Below are 17,254 nucleotides of genomic sequence, written 5' to 3'. Positions count from 1 at the left end.
ATCTTTATGGAAATCAGGACACTGGGCTAAAACTTTTCAAATGCCAGATGTAATACCAAAGTAAGCATATTGTCCACCACACATTTCAACTGTTGCCACTCTTTTAGGGGTCTTCAGCAGTGTTCTGGCATCCTTGGGGAGGCAATGTCCTTGGCGCCTTAGAATGTCTAGTAGTTCATTTAGTGCAGACCGCTTGCATTTGTTGGTAGCTTCCCAAGACACAACTTTTTCTACCAGATCAGGTGCAGTTTCCTCTGCAGAATCCTCAGGCAGATTATCAGCAACCTCAGAGTCAGTGTCAGAAGACAGCACTAATACATCAGAGTTGTAATACTACATGTTGGCATCAGCTGAAGGCAACAAAGACACTGTTTCATCCTCACTAGACTGAGCCCTCAGCAACACATCGGCATCACTGCTATTTGAATCATCAGCTGCCAGTGTTGTGCACGTTCATACCTCCCGTGAACTCATTCAAAGTTCAGTTCATACAAGTAAATATGAATCGTTCATGTTCATAGTTCACCATTTAAATTCTGAACGTGTTCATAGTTCAGTTCATTTCATAGTTTTAATGTGAAAACTGAATATGAAAGACTTTTTTTTTTACACTTAGATAGGGTGACCAGACGTCCTCTTTTACCCGGACATGTCCTCTTTTCAAGACCTAAAAATGTTTGTTTCTCTGGGTCTTTCACCATAGACATATATACATGTCTTTCACTAACTAATTCACTACGCCCCCTTTGAAAAGTGTATCTCCCTTACTGTATGTTCCACCTTCTTGCGCGAGCTCTTGACTAGAGAGTAGAGTCATTGGTCGACCGCCTTCTCAGTGTTGCCAGATGCACGATCATTATTTACCAAATACAATAATTTTGAGCCTTTGGTAACTACGATATTTCGGCATTTCCAATCTGGCAACACTGAGCACCTTACCGCCTCCACTAGTTGCATTGTTTACAACAGCACACATCTGCAGCCATGCCAAAACGTAAATGTGTCTGATATATGATCAAATACCCTATGTCATTTGTGTCATTTCATTTGTGACATTTATGCATTCACATGGTCATGGTGCATAGATGCGTGAGTTCTAAATATTTCCGACGCTCCCACCCATAGACAACGGATATATGTCTATGCTCCCACCAGAGTGACTTATTTTTCAGAAACGGAAGCTAGACAATCTTTAGTTAGCTTCCGTTACCTAGCAACCTACATGTGTGTGGAATGAATCATGGGTAACGTAGTGTGAAGTCGAGTTAGTTGGTTGAGGTTAGGCTATGTAAGATGGTAGCCTTAAGGCCTGTAGAGGGGCAGTTGTTGTACCTTACGAGCCACCGTAGTTAGCACTCGTTCTGGGTAGGTCGCCACGCTTATTTAGAACTGTTTGTGCTCCGTTAAGGTAGGCAGGTCAATCGCGGGCGGGTATCAGTGTGAATATGTTGATAAATACCCGCTCACATCATTGATTTATATGTTGGTTATTTAAGTGGATAGATACAGTGAGTAGGGTCAAGTACTACAAATTATTTTTTTTTATGTACTGGTGTACACAATTGGTTTGGACAAAACTATTCTGGCTAGCCGGTGGGTTAGCATTAGCTATTTTGGTAGAGTGCTATATTTCAGTTAGCTTCGTAGAACTATTTATTTTACACTGTATTCTTTTTACATTAAGATCGTTTGTTTTGTGGATTTATTGTTAACTGAAGAAAGTAAGAAAAGAACTGTTTGTGCTCCGTTAAGAATCGGACCAGCCTCCATCTGTGAAAATAAACTCCGATGGTCTCAGCCACAATCTTCGACCCTGCGTCCCGTGCCTCTTTCTCTCCGCACTGCATCCCTAACTTCAAACACAACGCAGAGTATACCAGCAGCGCCGAGGGGCTCGACACAGGCGGCAGACGCACAGAGGGAGTGGGTTACATCTTTGGTGCCGTGACCCGGATTGTGGCGTTCTGAGGACCAGGACAGAGACTGGCAGTGCTCGACAGACGTCCGGTGAACTGTGTTTAGATGTGCCGATTTATGATACGAATTTTAGGCACTGCATTATGAAGTATATCCTTTAAAGTAGAGTGAAACAATGTGTTACAGTATAATTATCTTGAGGATTTTATTTGACTGAACTGCTTTGTTACATGGTTGTAGGCCAATTCCGGCGTTAGATTATATAATCTAAACTGTCTTTGGTAACAATATTCATGATAGTGGTTAAGGGTTATGCTTTGAATTGAACAAAGAGATGCAGATTGACAAATTAAGCTAAAATTCACTTTTGATATAAGTTTTGATTGTATGATAGTTGTGTTGCACATATCATTTCATTACACTGTAGTAAGATAACAGTTTCACATGCACACACGTTTTTAAGTAGGCTACAGCAACATATTGAAGCCACTCAGCTACATACAGACTTAATACCAGTTAGTAAAAAAAAAAAAACACAACTGGAAAAAATGTTCAGTGACCACACTGACTCCCCACAAGGGCTGGAAGGACCCTCTGCAGCTGCCTTAAACATCCAACCCTACCCTGGGCCTGCAACAAGCCACCAACTGGACTCAAATAGAACTCAAACTCATTTTTTGACTGAGGTGGTGGCGCCAAACCCGGGCACAGCGAGCCCACAGCAGATAGTGAGACCCAAGTGCACTAACCATATCACCCAGCTTGCTGATCCTCAATTGCATTACCATTATGATCCCCATAACTATAGACATTACCCAAGACCTGAACTAGGCCCCCAGCCCACCCCACCGCCCCCAGTACTCACACCATACATTAATCCAAACAGGTCCGATTACAGCTTGCCAGCTGTTACTCTCCCAAATGATGCTCATGCGCATAGGCCAGGAGTAGAGACTATGATGGACGCGGCTGTCCCACCTCAAGCTGGTATCCACTGGCCCCCAACTGAGCAGCATCAGGCTGCCCCCTATCTCTCCACTCAGGATATGAAGCCTAGTCCCCAAGGTTACGTCGACTATTCACTGTCTACCCCCCTGGCCCAGGGCCCTATGCTAAGGCTCCAAACGCCACGACCAAGGCACAGTAGGAATAACCCCTCTCCTGTCGGACTGTTCCCCCAGGGGTTTACAGCACCAACCCCTGTTTGCTACCCCCAAGAGCCTAGAGAGGCAACCCCCAGGCACCAACCAGCCACCGGAACACGGGGCCCCAACATGACCTTGCCCAGACCCCTGGATGCCGCAACTGCAGCTTTTGGCCACACAGTCCCCCCGCAAGGCCCCAATCTAGGGAATCTACCTATGCCACACCAGCAAACCATCATGTATCCTGGTGATCACGCACATACCATGCCCCCACCTCAATCCTCCACCCCACCCACGCACTTGTACCCATCTAACCCAGGTTTCCCACGGACATCTTATGGTGGCTTCATGCAGACCCATCAAGTCAAGAATGTGCAAGTGTTTACTGGTAATGTAGATAGCAAAATGCTTGTGGATGACTGGATACGGGACATGCAGTACCTCCTGGAGGCCATAGATCTGCCCACTCCCCTCCGCTTTTCCACGGTGGTGAGACACCTGAGTGGTGAAGCCAGAAAGCTGGTGCTGAACTTACCTCCACATGAACAGACCCCAGAGAATGCATTTGAGGAACTACAGGCAGAATACAGTGAAGCTCGAGGCTCCTTCGACCCACTTGCCGATTTCTACGAATGCAGCCAAAAGCCAGGAGAGCCTGCTTGCTCTTATGCCATATCACTGGAGGCGACACTGCGAGCGGTGGAAGAGAGTCAACGGGGGCGTGTGCCTTTCCCTGATCGCGACAGTAAACTCACCAGGCAGTTCCTAAGAGGACTCAATGACGAGGAGGTGTATGCAAGAATTGCACCAATGAAGCCCAGGCTCTTAAGCTTCAGAGAGCTGCAGGTTGAGCTACGAAATCTCTCAAGGGAAACAAAAAAATTCCAGTCGCAACAGAAGTCAAAGAAGACATATGCACAGGTACATGTTACACCAGAGCCTAGTGCAAATGTGAAGGCAGAGAGAACAAAACATGCATTAGAGTTAACAGAGCTGACTGAGATTGTCAAGAGACTAGCCTTTAACCAAGAGGAACACTTGGCCAAGTTGTGTCACCTAGAGTCAAGGATCTCTGCTCCACCCCCTGCCACCCCACTAAGAACTCAGCCATCTACCGGAAATGTCATTCAGGCTTCGAATGTCACATGCTACAGGTGTGGGGCGCAAGGACATATTGCCCGGGTCTGCAGAGCAGCGTTGCCAAATCCCAATCTACGGACCCAAACGGTGACCCCTGTGGAGGGAAGCACGCCCCAGTCATCCCAGCATTTAAACGCCTAGAGCCCATGGTAACCGGGGCTACCATGGGCATGCAGCACGGTCCCCCAGTGGAGGATGAAAAGGCCAGCGAAGACAAGGACCCTCCTTTGGTGGGTCCCAGGAATGAAGGGGGGGTGGAAGTCAACGGAATGAAGTGCAGGGCGCTCATTGACTCTGGCTCTCAAATAACCAGTATTACCCATAGATACTGGCGGAATCACCCCACCCTTAAACAGCAAAAGCTACAGCCCTCCAAAATACCCATAGAGGGTGCTGGAGACCAGAGGGTGCCCCACACTGGTGTCCTTCGCATTTAACTGAGAGCACTGGGAAAAGAGTTCAAGGATGTACCAGCTTTCGTTGTTCCTGATTCGGAATATCGCTCCTCCGTCCCTCTGCTTGTAGGGACCAATGTCATTCGGGCCTCCAGAACCTACCTCCAAGCGTCCTTTGGCCAGCAGTTTCTCCATCGGATAAAAGAAAGCCATCCAGAATGGTATACGGCTCTACAGGAGGTTGAAGGCACTGAACAAAGAGACACAGATGACATGGTAGGCCCTGCTGTGTATACTGGCCGTAAGATTCACATCCCGGCCGGAAAGGAAATGGACTTATGGTGTAACATTACTGTTGGCCCACGGAGAAAAACATACACAGCCCTGATTGAAGGTCACCCCTCCCTACAACTCCAACAAAACCTCTTGGTTGCCAAAGTTCTTGTTGATGTTAAGAGAGGTTTTGCCCCTGTCAGAGTGATGAACCTGTCCCAGCGTGCTTTGACCATCAAGCCACATACACACCTGGCCAATGCTTTTCTCGTAAACAGTGTTGTGGAGTTGGCTGACAAAGAGGGGGGAGGTAATAATGATGGGGACAACAAGGCATGCCTGAGCTGCGATCAAGTGGTGACAGGCTGGGGTGTGGACATTAGTGGAGCAGAGGTGGAAAATGAGCAACAACGCTCTCTCCTTCAAGAGCTTGTGGAAAAGAATGCAGGCGTTTTCTCACAGCATCCCACAGACTATGGCCACACAAAAACAGTGCAGCACGAAATCCCTCTGGTGGACTCGAAGCCATTCCGGCTCCCATATCGAAAGATCCCCCCTCTCAGTGGCAGGACGTCAGACGGTTGCTAAAGGAGATGGAGACGGAGGGAGTTATCCGGCCTAGCAGGAGCCCATATGCATCACCTGTAGTGATTGTGACCAAGAAGGATGGGTCACTGAGGCTATGCATCGACTACAGGAAGCTCAACTCCTGCAGCACAAGAGATGCTTTCCCCCTGCCTAGAATAGAAGAGGCACTTGAAGCTATGGGACAAGCAAAGTACTTCTCCACTCTCGACCTCACATCTGGTTACTGGCAGGTGGAAGTGGTAGAGCATGACAGACACAAGACAGCGTTCAGCACTCCCATGGGACTGTTTGAAGCCAACAGAATGCCATTCGGGCTGCAGAACGCTCCGTCCACTTTTCAGAGACTCATGACCTGCTGCTTTGGCGATCTCAACTTTACCCACCTCCTGATCTATCTGGATGACCTCATTATTTTCTCAAAATCATTTGATGAGCATATACAGAGGTTGCAGATGGTGTTTGATAGGCTCCAAGAACATGGCTTGAAGTTGAGGCCCTCAAAGTGCCAGCTTGTGAGAAAGGAGGTGCAGTATTTGGGTCACTTGGTTTCTGCTGAGGGAATTAGGACAGACCCAGAGAAGATCAGCAAAGTCAAGGACTGGCCAAGGCCCACAAATCGTAAAGAAGTGCTGCAGTTCTTGGGATTTGCTGGGTACTACAGGCGATATGTGCTGGGATACTCCACCCTAGCTGCCCCCTTATATCGCCTCACCACTGGTGACCCTAGGCGGAAGAAGAGAGGGGGAAAGAAAGGTGCCGCTCCCGACCCGCCCTTCTTGTGGAATTCTGAGTGTGATAAGGCATTTCAGACCCTGAAGGACAGTCTGATGACTGCCCCGGTGCTGGGCTACCCTGATTACAACATACCTTTTGTACTGCAGACGGACGCCTCTGGAAGCGGGCTTGGTGCTGTTTTGGCACAAGTGCAGGATGGGGCTGAGCGAGTTATAGCCTACGCCAGCCGAGGATTGAGCCCAGCGGAGACAAGGTATCCCGCCCACAAACTGGAGTTTAAATAAATAAATTCTATGACCATCTCTATGGGCGCAAATTTTTTGTCCAGACAGACAACAACCCTCTGAAGTATGTGATGACTTCGGCAAGGCTAGATGCGACGGGTCAGCGGTGGGTGTCTCGTCTGTCTGCATTTGATTTCGACATCCAGTATAAAAGGGCCTGAGCAACTCAAATGCGGATGCCCTCTCCCGCTTGTCCTACCAGGAGGTCACGCAGGTCTTACAATCCTGTCCTCAGCGGGTGCGCGTACGTGGCCCACAGCGTGAAGAGACACAGACCACTCTAGAGCCAGAAATCCCTCCAGGTGTGAGCGTGGCTGCCCCCGAGGGTTCCGATCTTGCTCCAGCCCTGGAGACTAGTGAGCCTTATAGGGATGTAGGGACAGAGTCACTCCCTGCCATGACGAAACAGGAGATACGGGCGGGGCAGAAGGAAGATCCGGTGGTTGGTCCAGTCTTGCACTTTAAGAGCCGGAACCAGAAACCAAGCCGCAGTGAGAGGGTCAGTGCTGGAGAGCAGGTGAGCCTTCTCTTAAAGGAGTGGAGGAGGTTAGTGATAAAAGATGGTATCATGTATCGGAGCATTCAAGACCATCAGAGAGGTGCAGTGGAGCAGCTAGTACTGCCGGAGAGGCTACGCACGGCAGTCAAAACCGCTCTCCATGATGACTCAGGGCACTTGGGATTTGAGAAGACATTGCAGATGACAAGAGAGAGGTTTTACTGGCCAAGAATGTTCCAGGAAATCAAAGCTTGGTGTGAGCAGTGTGAAAGGTGCTGCCTCAGAAAGACCCCTACTGCAGGCCTCAGGGCTCCGCTGGTCAGCATCCACAGCAGCACACCCATGGAGCTTATATGTGTGGACTTTTTGACCCTGGAAAAATCCAAAGGGGGGATAGAAAATGTGCTAATTGTTACCGACCATTTCTCTCGCTATGCACAGGCCTACCCCACAAAGGACCAAAAAGCAACAACGGTGGCTAAGGTGCTGTGGAGAAACTTCTTCTGCCGGTTTGGTTTCCCTGCAAAATTGCATGCAGACCAAGGGCGCAATTTCGAAAGTGCTATTGTAAAGGAGTTATGTAAATGCACTGGCATCACCAAGACCCACACAACCCCATACCACCCCCAAGGGAACGGGACCACTGAGAGGTTTAACAGGACACTGCTGAACATGCTGGGGACACTAGAGCCACACTTGAAGCTCCGCTGGCATGAGCATGTGGACGCCATGACACATGCATATAACTGCACACGCCATGATTCGACTGGGTACACACCATACTATCTAATGTTTGGTAGACACCCCAGGCTTCCTGTGGACCTGATTTTTGGCCTCCCTACAAATAATGAGCCAAGTGAATACAGCGATTATGTCCAGACCCTGCATGACTGTCTGTCTAAGGCCTATGCACAGGCCAACCAGATGTCTAGACACGCTAAGGAACAGCAGAAAAAGTACTATGACCTAAAAGCAGGGAGTCAAGTCTTCAGCCCAGGGGATAGAGTCCTAGTCAAAGTCTGTCATGTGGAGGGACGGCAGAAATTGAGAGATAAATGGGAGTCCCGCCCCTACCTTGTGGTAAAAAAGCAACCTGACATCCCGGTGTATGTGGTACGACAGGAAGATGGAGAAAGAGAAAAGGTGATCCACCACAACCTCCTTACACAATGCATGTTCCTCCCAGTGGAGCAGGTTGATGAAACGGTAGGAGAGGAGTCTGAGCCGGATACAGATGTAAGAGATGCAGACATGGAGTCAGATACAGCAGAGGACGATATGGGGGGAAGTGTTGACAGAGTTCTACCTGGGCCATCAAACAGTCAGGACGAGCACACAAGCACAGAGGATGAGGACATGGAGGTGAGGGTAATGAGTGACGGGGAGGAAAATGAGACTGGCAGTGGCAATAACTTTCCTCAGGGTCCCAGCTCTCCTAGGAGAAATCCACAAAGGAATAGGCGTCCCCCAAGGAAACTATCTTGTGAGTCACAAGTCATGGAGACAGAAAGTGATCAAAAGAAAATAGAGAGAGGACGGCAGCAGTGGCAAAGGATCAAAACAAAAAGAGCAGCAGGCCGTAAGTGGAGCAGCCGTCGTAGTACATAGGCTTGAGTGGCAGCTACACACGCACACATACACATCCCCACACACACGTAACACTTTACTTTTACACCAAACACAGGTTAAACTTTTGTTGTAAGTTGTTTGGAGTTACCTTATATATGTTTGTTGGGTGGTTCTGAACTTACTCTCGTCAGATGGCTGGGACGCCATCAAGTAAGGAAGGGGAAGATGTAAGATGGTAGCCTTAAGGCCTGTAGAGGGGCAGTTGTTGTACCTTACGAGCCACCGTAGTTAGCACTCGTTCTGGGTAGGTCGCCACGCTTATTTAGAACTGTTTGTGCTCCGTTAAGGTAGGCAGGTCAATCGCGGGCGGGTATCAGTGTGAATATGTTGATAAATACCCGCTCACATCATTGATTTATATGTTGGTTATTTAAGTGGATAGATACAGTGAGTAGGGTCAAGTACTACAAATAATTTTTTTTAATGTACTGGTGTACACAATTGGTTTGCACAAAACTATTCTGGCTCGCCGGTGGGTTAGCATTAGCTACTTTGGTAGAGTGCTATATTTCAGTTAGCTTCGTAGAACTATTTATTTTACACTGTATTCTTTTTACATTAAGATCGTTTGTTTTGTGGATTTATTGTTAACTGAAGAAAGTAAGAAAAGAACTGTTTGTGCTCCGTTAAGGATCGGACCAGCCTCCATCTGTGAAAATAAACTCTGATGGTCTCAGCCACAATCTTCGACCCCGCGTCCCGTGCCTCTTTCTCTCCGCACTGCATCCCTAACTTAAAACACAACGCAGAGTATACCAGCAGCGCCGAGGGGATCGACACAGGCGGCAGACGCACAGAGGGAGTGGGTTACAGCTACATAGTGAACATTTTACGGGCACTGTGCAACGACACGGTGCAAGCATTCATTTTAGACAGCGTCTCTATTTACGAGAAGGAAACCATTCCGTAACGTTTTAGCTAAACCTCAGATAATATGAACGTGTTCACCGTTCAATTCATTATTTGTCATTACGTTTCATTCAGTTCATCGTTCTCATAAAAATGAACGTGTTCAATGAACGCACATCACTGTCAGCTGCAAGAGCCAGCACTTCAGCATGACGTTTACGCAAGTTTCTGTGCTATGCCATCACACAAAGTATAGCTGCAAAAAAAGCTAACTAGTTTTCAAAGCTCAGTTTATTATCGTCGTCTCGTCTCTCGTCTCGTCATCTACTGCTTGTCCGGGGGTCGGGTCGCGGGGGCAGCAACCGAAGCAAGGAGGCCCAGCTCTTCCTGGGGGGACCCCAAGGCGTTCCCAGGCCAGCCGGAAGACAGTCCCTCCAGCGTGTCCTGGGTCTTCCCCGGGGCCTCTTTGCAGTGGGACATGCTCAGAACACCTCACCAGAGAGGCGTCATCAGATGCCCGAGCCACCTCAACTGGCTCCTCTCGACGCGGAGGAGCAGCGGTTCTACTCTGAGCTACTCCTGGATGACCGAGCTTCTCACCCTATCTCTAAGGGAGAGCCCGGACACCCTGCGGAGAAAGCTCATTTCGGCCGCTTGTATTCGCGATCTCGTTCTTTCGGTCACTACCCATAGTTCGTGACCATAGGTGAGGGTAGGAACGTAGATCGACTGGTAAATAGAGAGCTTCGCCTTTCGACTCAGCTCCTTCTTCACCACGAAGGACCAATGCAGAGCCCGCATCACTGCGGACGCCGCACCGATCCGCCTGTCGATCTCGCGCTCCATTCTTCCCTCACTCGTGAACAAGACCCCAAGATACTTGAACTCCTCCGCTTGGGTCAAGATCTCCTCCCCGACCCGGAGATGGCACTCCACCCTTTTCCGGTCGATAACCATGGCCTCAGATTTGGAGGTGCTGATTCGCATCCCAGCCGCTTCACATTCAGTTGCGAACCGCTCCAGTGAGAGCTGAAGGTCGCGGCCCGATGAAGCCAACATGACCACATCATCTGCAAAAAGCAGCGACACAATCCTGAGGTCACCAAACCGGACCCCCTCAACGCCCTGGCTGCGCCTAGAAATTCTGTCCATAAGTAATGAACAGAATCGGTGACAAAGGGCTGCCCTGGCGGAGTCCAACCCTCACCGGAAACAAGTTCGACTTACTACCGGCAATGCGGACCAAACTCTGGCACCGGTCGTACAGGGACCGGACAGCCCCGATCAGGAAATCCGGTACCGCGTACTCTCGGAGCCCCCCCACATGAGCCCCCAAGGGACATGGTCGAACGCCTTTTCTAAATCCACAAAACATGTGTAGACTGGTTGGGCGAACTCCCATGCACCCTCCAGGACTCTGCGGAGGGTATAGAGCTGGTCCACTGTTTCACGGCCAGGACGAAAACCACATTGCTCCTCTTGAATCCGAGGTTTGACGATCCGACGGACCCTCCTCTCCAGGACCCCTGAATAAACTTTCCCTGGGAGGCTGAGGAGTGTGACCCCCGAAATTTGGAGCACACCCTCCGGTCCCCCTTTTTAAAGAGGGGAACCACCACCCCGGTCTGCCAGTCCAGAGGCACTGTCCCCGATGTCCACGCGATGTTGCAGAGTCGTGTCAACCAAGACAGCCCTACAACATCCAGAGCCTTAAGGAACTCCGGGCAGACCTCATCCACCCCAGGGGCCCTGCCACAGCGGAGCTTTTCAACCACCTCGGCGACCTCAGCCCCAGAGATAGAAGCCCCCGATGTCCCCAGACTCTGCCTCCACGTCGGAAAGCGTGTTGGTGGAATTAAAGAGGTCTTCGAAGTATTCCTTCCACCGATCCAGGACGTCCCCCGTCGAGGTCAGCAGCGCACCATCCCCACCGTATACAGCGTTGACAGTGCACTGCTTCCCCCTCCTGAGTCGCCGGATGGTGGTCCAGAACCTTCGCCGTTCTGAAGTCATTGTCCATGGCCTTGCCGAACTCCTCCCATGCCCGGGTTTTTGCCTCTGCGACCGCCAAAGCCGCGTTCCGCTTGGCCTCCGGTACACATCAGCTGCCTCTGGAGTCCTACCAGCCAATAAAGTCCGATAGGCCTCCTTCTTCAGCTTGACGGCATCCCTCACCTCTGGAGTCCACCACCGGGTTCGAGGGTTACCGCCGCGACATGCTCCGACCGCCTTACTGCCGCAGCTCCGGTCAGCCGCTTCAACAATGGAGGCCCGGAACATGGCCCATTCGGACTCAATGTGCCGGCCCCCCCCGAGACATGATCAAAGCTCTCCCGGAGGTGGGAGTTGAAGCTCCTTCTGATAGAGGGTTCTGCCAGCCGTTCCCAGCAGACCCTCCACGTGTCGTCCACCCCCACCATTGAAGCCAACTCACCACCAGGTGGTGATCAGTTGACAGGTCCGCCCCTCTCCTCGCCCGAGTGTCCAAGACATGCGGCCCCAAGTCCGACGACACGACTACAAAGTCGATCATGAAACTGAGACCTCGGGTGTCCTGGTGCCAGGTGCACATAATTTATTTTCATTTCCGAATAATTTGTAATAATTTGTATTATTTCAATTTATTCCTTTAATTTATTAAAAATGTTGTTGATTTGTCATGAAAAACGTGTAACAGTCAGTCCAGTGCTATCATTTTGAATTCAGGATCAAGCTGATACATAACGACTGGCCAGTTAAGACAGCATAGCTTGAAACTGAAAATAATTTTCAGAATGATTATTTTCAGTGCTACAATGCATTTTGCGCGCTTATGTGTAAAGTACAGTAAAATCATGGGAGCTGCCTATTTATAAATTATTAGTTCAAACAAATGTAAAATTAACATTTACCCCTTCGACATTTAAAAACCATAGCTTAACGCATTCTAAACTGAGTTTCAAATATTTCCAAAAGTCCCCACAGCGCAGTTGGTTATTTTTCCAAAACTGTAGGCTAGCTAGCTACCTTAGCTAACGCTAAGTGACCTAGCATTATACTCGTAGCAATACTACCATGCTAATCTTACTGGCTACTACTAAAGAGTTTGTAGTGTAGTTTTTGTCTGGGAAAATATTCAATTGCACTTTGTCCGAATTACATCGACATTACTGTGGCAAACTAGCCTGGCTGTCAACCCAATTTAGCCCCGCCCACATAAAAATTTGGTCGGGAAGTTGGGTCTGGAGGGCCTCGTATTGGGGACAAACTATATAAAACCAGGAGCTGGGCGGACCAATGAAATTGCCAGGGCGGGCTTTATACGATGATGGACAGATGATCAACAGTAACGTAATCAACAACGTCACGAAAAAGCGCTTGGGTTGAATTTGTTTTCAACAAACAACATATTTGTCTGGCCTCGCTCCATTGACAAGCGTTGACTTCCTTGTAGGCGGGTACTCTGTTGAAGTTTAAAACTATTGGATCTGTAAATGTAATGCTAAATCTGCCCAGAGCCGCTCTGATCTGCCATAACCAATCGCTAGCGTTCGCCTTAACCAATTCCTTCACCACTACTGTAACGCTAGCTCGCTGCTGTAGCTGGAAAATCAAACTGTTCCCGAACCCCGTGGGGAGGAAGGCCACAACATCATGGCCACCAACAAAACTCAGCAAAACTTGTTCTTGCTCTGGCTTTAGTTTATAGATATTCGTCTGTGTTGCCACAACGAACTGAATGGCTTTGCTCTTTCATCTTTCTCCGCCGCCTTTACGGAACTACAACACAAACTAGCGCACAACATCAACATCATCGTTCTCAGCCACTCCCTCTGTTTGCTGATTCCCCAGTAGAAAATCAACCTGCAAAATCTGACTTACGTACCGAATGGCCAGACCGAGTACAGAAGCAAAATCCAAATTGAGTTGAAGTACGTAGGAGGGCAGAGCCAGGATAGGAGATTAGAGCTATAGCATACACAAAAAGTACCAGGAATAGTAGCTAAATGTTTCATTAAAACACACAGTCTTCGAAGTTTAACTAATGTTTTACATTTCATGAGATGTCAACACATTTACCCACCTGATTAAAAGATGATGAGCTGAACACAGTTCACGATGACGTGAAAATATTTTCCGTTGGCGTTGGGTCGTTCCTTTGGGTCCGTGGATTCTCGCGGCTCACACATGAGCTTGTCATAACGGGAGGTTACTAACACAGCGCCATCTACAGGTGTGGTTTTAAACAGCAGAGAAACCCTCATTAACAAGGCATTGTGTCTAGATCTGTTGAACTGCAAAAAGGAAATCATTAGTAGTAAAACAAAAAATGGTAGTTTTCGTTTTTCAGACATCAAATGTCAATGTTTTTTCACTGTGAAACATTAGACCTACTGTAAATTTAACACTAATTAATACTTTCCAGCTTCACAATTGGGAACAATTGTGGTAGCCTACATTGCCGTCCAATCACCGATGTATTTCTGAAAACTGCCAGATACTCATGACAATAAGCTATAAAAGCACAATATTAGCTAAAAGAATTAATGTACACGGTTCAAGTATATAAATAAGTACACTGCTAGTATACTTTAAGTAACATGATAATATTATACTTTTTATACTAAGTATACTTACAAAATAAACTTGAAGTATACTTCTTTTTTGTAAGGGCACACATACATGAAATGTTAATATAGTTTATTCGAGTTATTTTAAAACATTTATTTTTTCGTAAAAACGTTCATGACATGATCCAAATATATTATGTTAAGCACGAGCATAAAATGTTGACATGTCTATCTGGAGCAAATACGAAGATTAATAGCTACTTTAACTGATAACCACAATAGGAAATTATATATATTTAAATAATAGTAGTCTTGCCTTCAGAAGCTTTGGTTAAACACACCCATTATTCTTTTTTGATCGTGTCATCAAGCCAGACTGCTTTTGTGGGACAATGAATGTCCTCAGTGACTATGTTTCACCCCCACTTATATCTGATCGAAATGTTTTGTAGCCTATATAGTTCTGTTAATATGCCTCTTTTAAAGACAAATGTTCAATAAAGTATAGGCTATTTTAGACACACTTCTCAAGCTTTTATTTAATACATTATTACCAAGTCTTGTTAGATCACGTTATATCCATTGATAGGCGTTTGGTTTTGTAGGATGAACATATAAAACACAGGCCACAATTCTACACTGATGTTAAATTGAAGGCAGTGTGAATTTCATGGCATTTCGTTTGAATATAAAGTTGACAGTAAGCTATTGTAAGTCTGCATTATGGAAGATTTCTGTTACCAAAATAACTATTAAGCTTTCTTTTGCCTGGCGAGAACATGACGAAGCTGTTCATGTTACCAGTTTATTTAATCAGATACAATGTGTTGGAAATCATACTCATATCACAAAGAAAAAAAGTAACATGTGATGAGTTCCATCTAGAATATCCCTATATTTAGCCCAATAACCTATTTCTAAAAACCAAGTGAAAGAAATACTATACAGTGACAGCATACATTTCCGTAAAGTTTGCATCATGTCTCTGATTCTCTGGACCCCATTCTGCCACTGCAATGGCTTAGCTCACACGCTGGCAGTGGTGACCATAACAGGGTTTTTGGGGATCACTTGCAAGGGCTACCCCATTCAGGGTCAGCCAGTGCCGATTTTAAGTCTCCACTTAAGACAAGAGGAAGAGCCAAGACTACATAAAAACTTTCAACATATTATGGTATTCATTGTATAAAAACGTCTCAATAATGTTTTCATATTTCTTTGGGTTTTTTGGCTATCCTGAGCACAGCCAGGGGTAGATCTAGAGATTTTCATTCGGGGTGGCAATGGGGTGGCAGAAGGAAGTTGTTGGGTGGCCTCCTGGAGGCAAATCAAACCCAAAGTAAGGGGGTACAGTACTCCCTATGGTAAATCATTAGGCTAGAACATTGTAGTTTAAATTAAACAGTAATATTAATATTATTTATTGAAATGTTCCGTAATATACAAATAATATATTTCCATGGGAAGATTGAGGTTTATGTAATTTAATTGTAATTTGTTTCACTACATGCTCTTATGGTTCTTCCCTTTGGGACAGTTTTTTCACAATATATGCTTCATGTTTTGGTTACCCGCAATGTTTGGGGCTATCTCGTTGTTATTATCAGAGACCTATGCACTTTTGTAAAGCTCTCTCTTGGAAGTCGCTTGGGATAAAAGCGTCTGCTAAATGCGTAAAAAAAAAAAACATTGGGGTGGCAGTATTTTTTATTGGATCCGCCACTGAGCACAGCCAAATAAATCTCCAGGTCAGTGAGTACCCAACAGTTTTAATCACCGCCACTGATTTAAAAAATGAAGAAAATGAGGTAAATTAAAGACATACAGTGACACGGTGCCGAGACTTGTAGGCTTACTAGGCTAGCTATTTGACGCATGGTCACCTGTTGTTTTTACTATCAGCTGATCTTGTTACGAACCATTCGATTAGCTAACAAGATAATACACGAGTTCTGGTTGGTTGGAAAGTAGTTGATACGACTGCCTGATAAAGTTGCTTATTTTGAACTGAGCTACAGAAAACATGTGCAAGAATTGGATGTGCCAACAAACGAAAATGTTTTAAGAAAAAAACCATGTTGATTGATGAAACAAAAGTTCTGTACGTCTTCAGTCACTTCTCAAAATTGAAAAACAGCACTGGAACTCAGCAGGGTTGATGCAAAGTGTTTTATTGGTTCTCAGGTAACAAAGATTCCCAATAGAACGTGAGCGTGATCCCGGGATCAGACTGAAGTTTTCTCCGTACAATTTAACTTATATAGTCTTTCTCCCCATTGTATGTTAATATGGTACGATATTTTGTTGGTTTCGCAGACAATAGGTAATCTTACAAAGCGGATCCCTTGTCTCAGGGGATTCAAAACAGGTACTTTCCTACGTAGACACTTCTTCCAATTAGGCACTTTCTGACCTTGAACAGCCAGCTGCATTAGGCTTCTGGGCGTAAGGCCACAAATATGCAGGATGCATACAGCTATGCATCCTGGTCCTTTATGAAGGCATACACATGCTCCTCTCCCCCACTCATCCTTTAATTATTTAAACCTTATTTTTGGGCTTCATGTCTCCGACTATTGTTTAGGAATAACAATAATCAGCAAACAGCTTTGCATCTGGTTTCCTATAATATGCATGTACTACAAAGGTGATTACAAGTTTCATTGAATCCATAATCATTAACCATATTCATAATTACAACAGTATGGTGTTTTTTTTCCCACAACATGATGACATCAAAAATCCACTAATCTCATTGTAAAAATTGCAGTCATGACTAGGCCGTACATTTAATGTGCAACTCTTAGTTGATAGAGTAAGGTTAGCATTATGTGAAGTTGTTTGCAGTATCCATGCTGCATAACCAGTAGGGTGATTTCAGGTAATGTGGGAACCCTTTTTGGTAGAGGCTCCAGTAGACTTACAAGTAACTGTTAACTTGCCCCAGTGGTGTTTCTGTAAATCGTTTTAGGGCTTAAGAACATTTTTATGTTGGAATGAAATGGGAATATTTTAGAAGCTACACACTTTCAAACATAACATGACCCCCTCTCTCACTCAGGCAGCATTTTCAGGTAATGTGGGACAGCTTGTCTGGTAAAGTGGGACAGTCATTGTCTGTCAGCCTAGTCTGCTAATATAATAATAATTTGTTTATATACAACAATGCTAAGTGCAAGGGTGTGGCAAGATTCATCTAGTTGTGGGGGTTGACTTATACAATAGGCATATGTGTAACTGATGTAAACCT

The sequence above is a fragment of the Hypomesus nipponensis genome, chromosome 22, assembly GCF_054491055.1.
Source record: "Hypomesus nipponensis isolate SF chromosome 22, ASM5449105v1, whole genome shotgun sequence".
In the NCBI taxonomy this organism is placed as follows: Eukaryota; Metazoa; Chordata; class Actinopteri; order Osmeriformes; family Osmeridae; genus Hypomesus; species Hypomesus nipponensis.
The sequence above is the reverse complement of the archived record's forward strand: the minus strand, read 5'-3'. Positions refer to the sequence as shown.